The following is a 13,052-nucleotide window of genomic DNA, read 5'->3' as shown; positions in this document are numbered from 1 at the left end:
CTATTCTCCTTATCTGTCAAAGATAGATGAGCAGGGACTTGGTTGCCGCGGGGGATGTTACCGCCTTGGTTTTCCCATCAAACTCTGTCAGGCTTTGTAACTTGAAGGAATGAAAGAGGGAGCGGGAGAGGGACAGTTTCTAACGAGCTGTCAGCAGGGTCCCACCAGCCTGCCTCAGCCCTGACTTTGTTCCAATGCTATTACGGTAAAAATCCTTGAGTTTCTCTCAGACAAAGAGAAGTGGCCTGGGGCTGAGAGGCACAGATTCATAAGCAATTTCCCTCATTATACACTTCCAGTTCTTAATCACCATTTCAAAGAGGAAGAGCTATCAGAGCAGACTTTGAGAATTTTGCCCTAGACAGGATGCACAGCCCTCATACTGTAGCTTAATCAGTGTGCTTTTCTCAGCTGCTTAAAATGGGGGAGACCTGGCTCTCAACATGGCTGAGCTGTAGGAGACCTTTTGTCCCTAGTGATTTTTAGGCCTGGGACAAGGGAGAATTTACAAAGTGCTAACGTAGAGATCTTTCCAGAAGTGGGATCTGCTCGCACGGATGAGATATCCAAGGAACCAGAGAGGTTGTTAGAGACAACGCCAAGTGTAACATCGGGGGTGTGGGGGGAATGTGTCTGGAAAAGTCAGAGTAACACAATTCCAGTAATCCCAGAATCGAAAAGCGACAGGTTTAATAACAAAAACCTTGGTGCCCTAGCAGTTTTTGTTTGGCATAGGAATTATAGATTTATGTTTTGTCAGCCACTCTGCTATTTATTATAAAATTATGCATTCAAGATTATAATATTAAAATAATAATTAGCTTAAACAGTCTGTAATCCAGGATTACAGACGGTATGACAACCAATAGCCCTGGAATGCACTTAGAATAGTTACACGAGTAGTGCATGGACACATTCTTGTAAAATATTTAGAAGTTTACACAGCAAAAAGTCCCTTTCCCTCCCATTCCTCTTCCCAGAGGTAACCACTGTCAACAGTTCAGTAAGTATACTTCAGTCATCTTTCTGAACATTTACATACACATGTATGTATATATGCACACTCATCTTTTCACATAAATGAGATCATATATATTGCTATGTAACTTTAAAAAAACCTGAATAGTATATATATCTTGGAGATATTTTCATAGCAGTACGTATGAGTCTTCCTCATTCATTTTCACATTAGCACAGTACTGCATTATAGGGATGTGCCCTACTTAGGGAATCACTCACTAACTGGTGGACATTAAAATTGTTTCCAATATGTTTGCTATTACTAACTTTTAAAAATGATGTATACCCATGCTGCACTTCAGACCCACTGATTCAGAATATTTGCGAGTAGGGCTTAGGCTTTGGATATTTTCAGAAAAAAACTGGAAAATTCTAATGTGAGGCAAGGATTGAGAATCATGATCTACACATTAAACAAAACAAAACAGAACTCTAGAGCATTTTAAGATAGTACAATCAATTATTATGAAGCAATCAGAGACAGTCAAATAGTCACTGATTAATTTTTAATCATTTACTCTGAAAACACCTTGAGTAAATCAAGTTATCCAAGTGAAAATAAATATGATATTTAATAGCTGCATGGCATTTTTATCTTTGGAAATGCTTTCCTTTTTAAATCTCAGCATCTTCAATTCAAAGCTGTGAGCAATGTGGGCCAGGAATGACCTTGTCTATTTTACAGTCCTGGAAGCTGATGGGGGTAAAATGATGCTTCTCAATTTTAATATGCTTAGGAGAAATCTGGGAATCTTCTTAAAATGCAGATTCCAACTTAGTAGGTCAGGGGTGGGGCCTGAGATTTTGTATTTCTAACAAGCATGAAGGTGACTCTGATGCTGTTGATCTGAGGACCACACTCATTAGTAAGCACCTGGATTAAAGGTAGTGAGCTAAATACAATGGAGAACTCAATTCAATAGAAGAAACTGGGTGTCATTGAAATGATGGACACTTAGCATGACGAAGAAAGGAGTGAAAGGAGAGGGGAATATAGGGTGGAGAAGGATGGACGGCAAAGAAGCTCTTCCTCTACATCAGCTAAACAAGGATGCCTTTCATCTTGGAATCCCATGCCCTAAACAGGGCCACATCCTGAATATGGCACTAAAAGCATTCCAAGCCTGTTGGCTGTCATACCATCTGTAATCCTGGAGCTTGCCCAATACTATTTCTTGTCTCTGTAACTTTCCCTTCTGGGGGATCCTGATGGTAACCCATGGGTCCTGTAGTGTTCATCCCACTGCCTTTCACCTTGTTTACAACCCACTCCTTCCTGGGGGAACCAGAGGCTCCAATTCTGAACTTGACTTGTCTCTGCGCACCATTTACTCTCTTGGTTCAGTGGTCTTCCAGAGGGGACTTTGCAGCCCAACACTGGCTGTTATCTCCGTCAGACATGGAGGAGACACCATAAGTCTCTTGGCGATATCCACTCACCAACTATGACAGTTCCATCTTCTTTGGGCAGTGCCTGTCATCAGTTTTCCTCTCACTCTTTAGAGATTCCTGTCCTGTGTAGGATAAGAATAATAAACATATAAGTACACGTTTCTGATTCTCCCTTCTCTTGATATCTGTTTTTATTTAATTAATAAAGATCTATGTGATTCAGAATAAATTTTTTACTTGCTTTACATTTCTCAACTGAATCACAAAGATAAAGATACTTGTATCTTACTAATAGAAACTAGATTTTTTTAAATGCTGTTTTTGTGTCTTTATCATTTGGAACAAAAGAGCTAGAAGCACTAATAAGATAATAAAGGTATTATTTTAATGGGCCATTTTCTCTTGAAAACATTGGCTGCCAAAACAGATTCCAGAAATTTAAGATTAATATGTGCAAGCTGTAGGGTCTAAGAGGTGCTGCTGGGGTGGGAATTAGAAGGGGAATGCTATCCACGCTGGAGGGAACATTCTGAGGGGAAAGAACTGGCCTCAACAAGATGAATTCCCCTTATTAATATGCTTACACGTTCCTTTTCCATGAAAGGACAAACAGCACTTACCATGGCTGTAATTTTAGTAATTTTACTTGTGCATTGCTTTTATTGTCTGTCTCCCCCATTAGATTAGAGAATTCGTGAGGACAGGGACTTTGTCTTTTTGTTCACCATGTTATCTTTTTTTTTTTTGGCCACACCATGCGGCTGTGGATCTTAGTTCCCCGACCAGGGATTGAACCCAGGCCATGTCAGTGAAAGTTCTGAGTCCTAACCACTGGACCACCAGGGAAGTCCCTCACCATGTTATCTTTAGCACCCAGTGCAATGCCTGACACAAGTAGATGGTCAATAAATATTGATAAAATGAATGAAGTGAATGGAAAAAATCATGAAGAAAATTATGAAGAAAAAGAAACAGTGGTGTTATGTTACGAGATGGAGTTTTAATGTAACTAAGGTTAAAACTATAATTAAAACTAAAAAATAAAAGGCTCTCAAGACTACAAAGCTGATAAATGGAATATTGCCTGCCATATCAGTAAACAAAAGATGTCACAGTCATCAGCAATTGCAGCCACAGCCGGTGGTGAGCTGGTGAGCCCTGAGGAAACTCAGGAAGGAAAAGTGTACCTGCCATCTAGCAGCCATCAGACTGCAGCTACTCCCTATGGTGAGCCCTGAGGAAACTCAGGATGAGAAAACACAGGATACTGGCCCCAGTTAGCTGAAGTACATATCAAAGGAATGATTTCAGTGAGCCCAGACTCGCATCTTCCCATATGTAGAAAAGCAATAAAGTCCTTGAGATTTCTAGTTTTCTTTAATTAACAGTAATCATTTGTTCCTACTACCTGCCCTTTGTCGCAAAACTCCTATATATCCTAGCTCCCCCCTCGCCTCCTCAGAGCAGTTCTCTCAGGGTTACTTGAGATGCTGCCTCCTGGGCTTGAAGTCCTAAAAATTCCCACCAAATAAAACATAACTCTCAACTTTTAGGTTGTGAATATTTTTTCAGTCGACAAAGCTTAGCTACGGAAGAAGGATTCCTGATTGGAAAAGTTGGAGACCCATTGCTTTAGTCATGTGGAAAATTAAAACTCACACCTTATCCCTTTAAATAATTTTGACATTGTTAGGTCATTTTTCTTTGTAAGCCCTATGCCTCTTCCATTTCTAGAGCAGGATGTTTCTCTGTTCAGAACTTGGAACTCTTGTATGGAAATTAATATGATGTCAGAAAGCAAATACAGTGATTTCATCACAGAACAAGGACCTCCTGTGGTCTTTTTAAACTCAAGTAATGAACCAGTAATACATTTTAAATATTTTTTAAAATATGTTCTACCTTAAGGAGAAGTTGTGGGATTAAATTTTGGTATGCATTAATATAAAATATTCTGAGGTCCCTGGAATAAAAGCACAATATAATATCTAAAACCAGAACATCTCATTCATTCTTTCACTCAATAAACTTTTATGACACCAGAGGCCATATGGCACAGCGGAGCAGGGACCCTGAAGATAGGCTGTCTAAATTCATATCCTCGCCATTTTATGGTTGTGCCATTTTGGGCAAATTGTTCCAGTGCTTTTTGCCTCAATTGCCTCATCTGTTAAATGGAATAATAAGACAACCTACTTCCATTGTTATTGTAATTTGAGTTAGTTTTTATTGAGCACTTAGAACAGTACCTGCCATATAGTGAGCACTATGTACATGGTTTTAAATAAACAAACTCCTGTAATGTGCCAAGCAGGTACAAAGCACCAACAGGCTTCCAGGAAATTAGTGAGCTAGTATCTACTGAACACTTGCTATGTATAAAGCACTAATCTGTAGGCAGTTTTGTATCAATTTTTATGACAACTCTGCTGGAGATATCATCCTCCTTCATTCCTTCAGCCAATATTTGTTGAGTGTTCACTAGATGTCAGGAGCTGTTTTTGGTCCTGAGACACAATGTCTTGGGATTTATGTTTTAAAAAATTACTATTTTACTAACAAGTGATTTTCAATAGCTCCCTCGATTTCCAGATCAGCTCAAAACTGTAGTGTGTCACATTAATCTTTATTAAAACATATCCTCATAACTTCTGAAGTTTTAAATGACTACATTTCTAGACCTTTGTAGAACTATTTTCCTCCGTCTGTTCTACTTAATTATCAGTGTTAGAGACTATCTTAATTTTGTATTCTTGTGAAGTCTCCTTCAAATCTGTTATTTTTTCAATAAAAACTTGATTTTTTAGGTTATAAAATAACACCTTTGTTGGAAAGTATGTCATTGTTTATTTTTCTATTAAAGCAATGCTGCAAGGCATAGTTGTATATGACTGTCTCTCTTTGTAAACTTGTATAAATGTCTTTAGGATAGATTCCTAAGAGGAGAAATTGCTTGGTGAAATGGTATAGGCATTTTAATTTTGACTGATATTGCCAAAATGCATTCTAAGAAAAGGGTTTATCGATTGACACTCTCATCAATAGTGCACGAAAGTGCCTACCCCACCCTGCACTCTCAATGATACTATTTTATCCATATTTATAAATATTTTTGTCAGTCTGATGGGCAAAAATGGATTAATTGGTGTGGTTTCAATTTTATAATGAGTATGATTTTTGGTCCATTTATTGGCCATTTGTATTTATTCTTTCCTGATTGATTTCTCTATATCCTTAATTCATTTTTATATCAATACAATGAAGCGCTAAGTATCTAATAGATGTGACTGATAAGCAGGCTGCAAATATTTTTTCCAAGTCATCATATTTTAATTTATGGTGTCTATCGTCAATGCTTTTCTTTACGGCTTCTGAGATTGTGTCGTGATTGGGAAAGTCTATTCCACCCCAGTACTGTTTCAAAAATCTCTACTATCTTCCCTATTTTGTTTGCAGTTTAAATATTTAAATTTCAAAAAATTGCTACAGTGATAGCAATAATGATTAAAAATAGTACTTAATTTTCAGTAATTAACAGAAGTCACATATTCTGGAAATCAAATAATAATAGAGTTTCTTTTAACGTGATAGTTTTCTTCACATAAATGTTTAATTATATGCTAGACATAAATGACCTGTGAAAGCATTTTATAGAGGCGCCTCTCTTTTCTGGCATACCTTCCCATGTTTATAGAAAATGGCGAGAAAATGGTTAGAGAGAGACCAGGACAGAACCTCTCTGAGGGGAGTGAGAATTTAAAACAGAGTAGAAGTCTTTCAATTACCTTGTTCTACACATCCTTATCCACAGAGTGAAAGTCCTATATTTTTTTCCTGTTTTTGCCCAATCAACAAAGATGTGCTTTGGAAAGCAGGTGATTTGGAAGATAGCTATTAAGAATTAATTCTGGATGAAAAAGTTTTAGAGATCTGTTGTATACAATGTGCATGTAGCTAAATCTACTGTACTATACACTTTAAAATGGTTAAGATGGTAAATTTTATATGATTTTTATCATAAGTAAATAAAGAGTTAATTCTGCATTAGAGTGTATGTTTTTAATCAATCAACAAATATTTGAGTATCTATTATGTACCAAATATCTTGTTGCGGTGCAGGATACCGGGAAATATAATTGGTGGTTTCAGTTCTCAAGGAACTAAGAGGCTATCAAGTTGGAGAAAAAAGTTAAGTATGCATGAAAATGTACAATCTCAGGCAATGTAATGATACCAAATGAGGAGAAGAGACACAAATTCTTATAGGAGTTTAGACAAAGCAGGAATCTGACTACAGTGATAGAAATATTTGTTAGGTACTTAAAGGGCTTTCAAAGCACTTTAACATATATTTTCCAAATTGACCCTTTTACCAGATCTAGGAGACATTATCTCCGTTTAACAGATGAGGAAACAAAGGCTCAGAGGTTGTAATTTTTCCAAGTTCACACGGCAGAACTGGGAACTAGACTCAGTGTCTTCCAGTTCTTACTCCTAGTGGGATTTATTTAAGTTGGCACTGAAGATTTGCTGCTGGAAAGTTTTGAGGGTTACAGCAGAATCCAAATGTGCCAGGGACACTATGGTTATGTATTTGCTAGAATTATGATTATTCTCTCCTCGCTGTCATCCTGCCAAAGAGCATCAAGTAACTTTTAATACAAAATAAGGGATTATTATTTTCTTGCTTGTTACTGCATAGAGAAACTCAAGTCAAACTGCAATCGAATGAGGATTAACATGCAAGACTTTAATTTCACCGCTATATACACACAGCCATTTAGCCAACTGCAGTCCCATGACAGACATTCCTTACCCATCATGTCTGACATCATTCTTTAAAGTCATAATACATATGGTACAGTTAAGACAGGTCTGATCTGACCCAGGTGTGACAGAAAGGAAAACTAACACAGACAGCAGAATAAAGTCAGTGAATTCAAATTTAAAAGCAGTTATCAGGGCTAAGACCATATGACTTACACACATTTTTAAAACCACATCCTGCTAGTTCAGTGGACTGACTTCTCCCCAGAAAGTGCAGAGGAGCATTAGGTCTGTTCATACAATAACCCTGTCTGATTGCCCAGGGTCAAGCTACTGTTTATCTCTGCCAGACACAACCCATATCCTGAACAGAGCCCATATCCTAAAACCTGCGTTTTTCACCAATTACTTCAGGGCAATACAGGCTCTGACGTTCTTTCTACATAATCACCTAAACAAGAAAAATACTCTAATTTTTTGTTTTTTAAGTATTAGGTAAAAGTAAATGCACAGACACGGTGGTCAAGAGCTTTGCTTTTCATTTTCCTTCTCGCGAGTGCGTAACATTTTGCAAAAGAAGGGCAGTGCTGCCCTCTGCTGCAGGATGTTGGAATGTTCACAATACACTTCTACATCCACGCACCACCCCGCACCCCACCCCAGCCGTGTCGGGTAGAGGAAGACAATCTATTACAAGGTTTTACACTACCCCTTTAGGAGTTGTTTAAAAGAAATGTGTTCTTGGAAAATACATTGAATTTGTTTCCTTCATTATCTCTTCATCTACCTTCCTCTTGTATCAAAGCATAGGACTTTTAGGACATGACCTAACAACAAAAAAAAGGATATTACAACTTGGGGGGAAGAAAGCTTAAGACATTGCTCTAGAGGTAAGAGGCTGTGTTTTGATGCATTTAGGGAGAAACGGGGCAAGGGGAGGAAACTTTCTTCTGACTTTAAGGTCTGTAGCCTTCTGGTCTTCTGTCATTCGGAGCGTTCTCATTAGCTTTTAGCTAGGGTGATCTATTACCTTCTCTCTGTTTCTTTGACTGGAGATGACAGTCACCTGCGCATGTTAAGAGAGTAGTGGAATAGGGTTTCTAAAACACTCTCTACTCTTCAGAAAAAGATAATATAGAAATACAGGGCTTCCCTGGAGGCGCAGTGGTTAAGGATCCGCCTGCCAATGCAGGGGACACGGGTTCGAGCCCTGGTCCGGGAAGATCCCACATGCCGCGGAGCAACTAAGCCCGCGCGCCACAACTACTGAGCCTGCGCTCTAGAGCCCGTGAGCCACAACTACTGAGCCCGTAAGCCACAGCTACTGAAGCCCACGTGCCTAGAGCCTGTGCTCTGCAACAAGAGAAGCCACCACAATGAGAAGCCTACGCACTGCAACGAAGAGTAGCCCCTGCTGGCCACAACTAGAGAAAAGCCCTCGCGTAGCAATGAAGACCCAACGCAGCCAAAAATAAATAAATAAATTTAAAAAAATACAAAGGTCTATTATTAATATAGCTACATTTTAATTAATTATTAAATGTCGTGTTACCTTTAAATTGCTTTGAGATTTTACAGATCTCTACAAAGACTTCTTGAAGGGTTGAAGATATTAAGAATTATGTTCTCTGTTTTCCTTTCCATTAAAAAAAATTTCAGAGTACATGCCCTCAAGAGGCCACGGCAGACAGACTTTAAAGATAGTCTAACCATTACCCTATAGCTACCCAGCGACTAAACTGTAATCTTCATGATAATAATTTCTACAACTGCGTTAAATGCATGTGTGTGTGCGTGTGTGTGTATCAACACCAAGAAAAAAATCTTTTTTCCCCCAATCTACAGATAAGAATACTAAAACTCAGACATATTAATTTACTCAAACTTTCAAAACTAGTAAGAGGCAAAACTAGAATTTGATTTCAGAATTTGATTGAAAGCCTATGCATTGTTCTACTGTGCAGCTGATCAATGAACAAACTAAACAAATCTCAAAGGCACATGCTCGTAGACAACATCTGTGATGATGACAACGATGATAGTTAACATACTGAGTACTTACTAAGCGTCCAGTACAATTCAAAGCATTTTAGAGTCAATCATTGGATAACATTAAATCATTTAATCCTCACAGCAACCCCATGAGGTAGAAATATTATCTCCACATTATAAGTAATGAAACTGAAGTATACAAAGGAAATCTAGTCCCAGAGGCCACGCTTTTAACCATTATGCTACACTGCTTCTTAAGTAAAGTACAAAAATTATATAGCACAACAATTTCTAAATGGTGCCCTGGAACTTAGTTACATTAATAAGTAGATAAAACCCATCCATAGTTTTCAGTCCTGTTGATATCTCTGTTATACAAAGGCCTCAGCAGCTTTAAAAAAAGTTCTGCCCATGTAGGTGCCTAGTTTAGAACTAACATTAGACCTTGTCCACCATAGGCCTCACTAGACATGCCCTTCTATGAAATAGGAATCAGCAAGAGAACTTCACTTGGTCCAATCCATGTGTGCAGGTGGGGAGACAAGTCATACATAAGGGAGGGAGGAGAGAACTGAGGGAAGAGATGCAAGGGGAGATGGTTCCACCAAGGCACAGCCAGGAAACAAGCCAGTTAAGCTGAAGGGAGTGGTTGATAAGCGATCACTTTCCTTAGCAAGAGTAAACTCAATACAGTCAGAAGCCAGCACCAGCTTAGGGGCTCTACACTTACTTTCTTGCCCACGATTTGGTCACACGGTGACTATCAAACAGATCTCCTCTAACAGCTTTGTTTTTTTTTTAATTTTTATTGGAGTATAGTTGATTTACAATGTTGTGTTACTTTCAGTTGTACAGCAAAGTGACAGCTTTGGTTTTTAAAGAAACTTTTGTTCAGTGCACAACTCAGCTTCTAAATAATATCCTACCCTTAGTGACAGCATATACCCAAATATAACCATTCCAAAGCGCTTAGTGCTTAAGTGCAAAGTGTGATAAACTCCTCCCTGCCTTGTGGCTAAGCGTAGACCTTCTGGGTATCAGCAGCAAGATTAAGTACAGTAAGCAGGTGTGGATTTGCTTAGAGGTCCATGCAGTGCCCCCTACTGCCCTGGCCTGCCTCTTATGCTATGCGGCAGGGCTGCCTAGCCCCAAAGGCTTCAGATTTCCAAGCGAGTATATTCTAAAGGAATTCATTCCCGATCAAGCTGTTGCTATGTGGTTCTTACTTCCTCCCTTCCAATTCTTTTGAAAAAAAAAAAAAAAAAAAAAAAAAGGCAGAAGGGAGATGGTAGGGACAGATAGTTGTAATGAAGTCAGGAGCCAGGGGAATACCTGCCCCTTTTCCTTCTGATCCTTACTGCCCTTTCCCTGGACACTCACTTTACCTGGCTGCCTACTAGTCTGGGCAATGTTTGCCTCTCAAGAATCTTTTGCTTGAATTATCCATTCAGCAGGGAGGCTGTCTTGCATCCATTCTAAGTCGAAGTGTTAAAATTAGTGATGGCCTGGAAAGCATTTTGTTTACTTCAATACAGGCATTTTGCTTAGAGGGGCAGGCTGCAGGGCTCAAGATAGAAGGGTACTGAACTTAAAGTAATCTCCAAGAAACATATTCCCGAGGAAAAAGGTTTGAGACTTGCATCCCACATAATATGCAATCCCTTCCCCCAACACCCAGTAACTGTTTGCCCCTTTCTAAAATTCAGAACAGGGGCTTCCCTGGTGGCGCAGTGGTTGAGAATCTGCCTGCTAATGCAGGGGACACGGGTTCGAGCCCTGGTCTGGGAAGATCCCACATGCCGCGGAGCAACTGGGCCCGTGAGCCACAACTACTGAGCCTGCGTGTCTGCAGCCTGTGCTCCACAACAAGACAGGCCGCGATACTGAGAGGCCCGCGCACCACGATGAAGAGTGGCCCCCGCTTGCCACAACTAGAGAAAGCCCTCGCACAGAAACGAAGACCCAACACAGCCAAAAATAAATAAATAAATAAATAAAATTCAGAACAGATAATTATGGGGACATGAAGAAAAACTGCATATGGTACTTTCTTTGCCCCTATCAGCACTGACTTGGTTATGGGGCTGCTTAGGTTGCCAATAAATATTTATTTGGACTTAGCTAAGTTGATAATGTTTAGGTAATTTAGGGTTGTTTTTCCCCCAGGGAATGACGTAAGGAGTGACCATGACATTGTCGGCTGACGCTGTGAAGATCATACTTTTAAATCAAACTTTGGTAAGGCTGGGCTATACAACATCTCACTCAGCAGTTGCCCTTTGCCTCTGCTTATGGAAGCACCGAAAGTTCATTGTCATTTCACCTTCGGTGTTGAACTCACAATCTTAGAGGAAAGTGTTGTTAATGAAACACTGTTGACAGTTATCTTTAAAACCAGAGGCTAATTTTCTGAAAAGAAGCAAATGATACAAAGGTTGGCAGGTGTTGCACAAAGGACTTTTGGCTTATGTTTGTTACTTTGAATGAAAGATTCATTTTGAGATTTGTCATATTATCCAGTGAATAGAGGGTAAGGTAATGCTTTTTTCTGAACCAACAGAACTGACTCCTCCTGCCACCATTTATTGAATACTTATACTTATAAGTGCAAGAAACTAAGGGAGACTAATACAGGGTTAAGATCTCTAGCCCAAAGAAATTTACCATCTACAAGGGGTGTGCAGATGTGCAATGATGACAATAGCTAACATTTAGGGAGTGCTTACTACATGCAACTAAACACTTCATATGTATTAACTCACAGAATCCCCACGACCCTAAGAAAAGTATTATTATCTCCACTTTATGAAGCAGGAACAGAGAGGTTAAGTAACTTGCCTAGACCTGACCAAGTTAGTAAGTGGTAGCACTAGAATCTAAATCTAGGTAGTCTGGCTCCAGAACTAGGTTCTTAACTGGGCATTTTGGGCATTTTCTACAATTGTAATATTGCCAACAAGGGACAGAAGCACAGGAAAGAGAGAGGGATTTTAACCAGAGTGAGGGTAAAGGCAAAGCTTTAGGGAGGAGGCATTTGCTCTGGATCTTGAAGGTCAACAGATGGAGAGAGGGTCTGGGGAGGAAGGAACAGCCTGACTAAAACAAGAGGCAGTCTGAATACCAGCCAGCTGACGACAGCAAGATCTGGCTGAGTGCCTGCGTGGGAGAAAAGCTGGAGGGGGAGGTCGCGCCCAGATCCGTCTAAGGTCCGTGAGGACCAAGCTCTCTCGGTAAGGAAAGGGGAGTAAAAGCTTCAAACTGTAAGAGCGGCAGAAAGGAATTCCTGGACACTTCCTCTTTTAGTAGGATGGCCCCCTGTCTGAAACCAAGGCAGGTGGCCCACCCACATTTCTCTCAGGGAGAAACAGCCGGCCGAGATGGTCAAGGTCGTCCGCGTGGGCTCCGGAGCCGCACGTCCTGGCCGAGGACTCACGACCCGTGCGCACAGCCGGATTTGGCTGCCAGCCCGAGCCGGGCCAGACTGGGTCAGGAACGTGCGCACTCCCGGGCCTGGCAGGGAGAACACCAGCTCCGCGGGTACCGGAAGGCCGGTCCTCCAGCTACCTCCCGCCAGCTACCTCCCACCAGCTACCTCCCGCTTGTCTCCGGGCGCCTGAAGGTCGAGGAAGCTGCCTCCCGCGAACGCCGCTCGGCTCCTCCCCTCAGCGGCCCAAGGATCAACGGCTTCAGCGATAGGAGCACGCTCTGCCAATCAACTCTATCCCCGCCCCGTCCCAGCCGGCGTACGTTGCATTGGTTGCATCATTACCGGCCTCCGATAAGATTCTCTTCTTGGATTGGCTAATACCATCCTGTCCCTTTTGCGTCAGAAGCTCGCGATTGGTTAACCGCGTTGCCAAGTTCCGGACGCGGCTCGACCA

General features: G+C 40.6%; 1 protein-coding gene across 2 annotated transcripts in view; it reads right to left on the bottom strand.

Moving 5' to 3' along the window:
- The window catches only part of NKX2-3 (NK2 homeobox 3), an 82,615-nt gene extending 69,645 nt beyond the window's left edge, over positions 1-12,970 (bottom strand). For both annotated transcript variants that reach the window (XR_014249224.1, XM_082408166.1), the window contains exons 1-2: positions 12,764-12,970; positions 2,461-2,534 (exon numbers count right to left, since the gene is read on the bottom strand). The gene's annotated coding sequence lies outside the window, so the exon portion shown is untranslated. The remainder of the gene's footprint in view (positions 1-2,460; positions 2,535-12,763) is intronic.
- Positions 12,971-13,052: the final 82 nt, after the last annotated feature.

Source organism: Balaenoptera borealis, assembly GCF_965194805.1.
Source record: "Balaenoptera borealis genome assembly, chromosome: 10".
NCBI lineage: Eukaryota > Metazoa > Chordata > Mammalia > Artiodactyla > Balaenopteridae > Balaenoptera > Balaenoptera borealis.
This window is presented reverse-complemented; position numbering and strand designations above follow the sequence as displayed.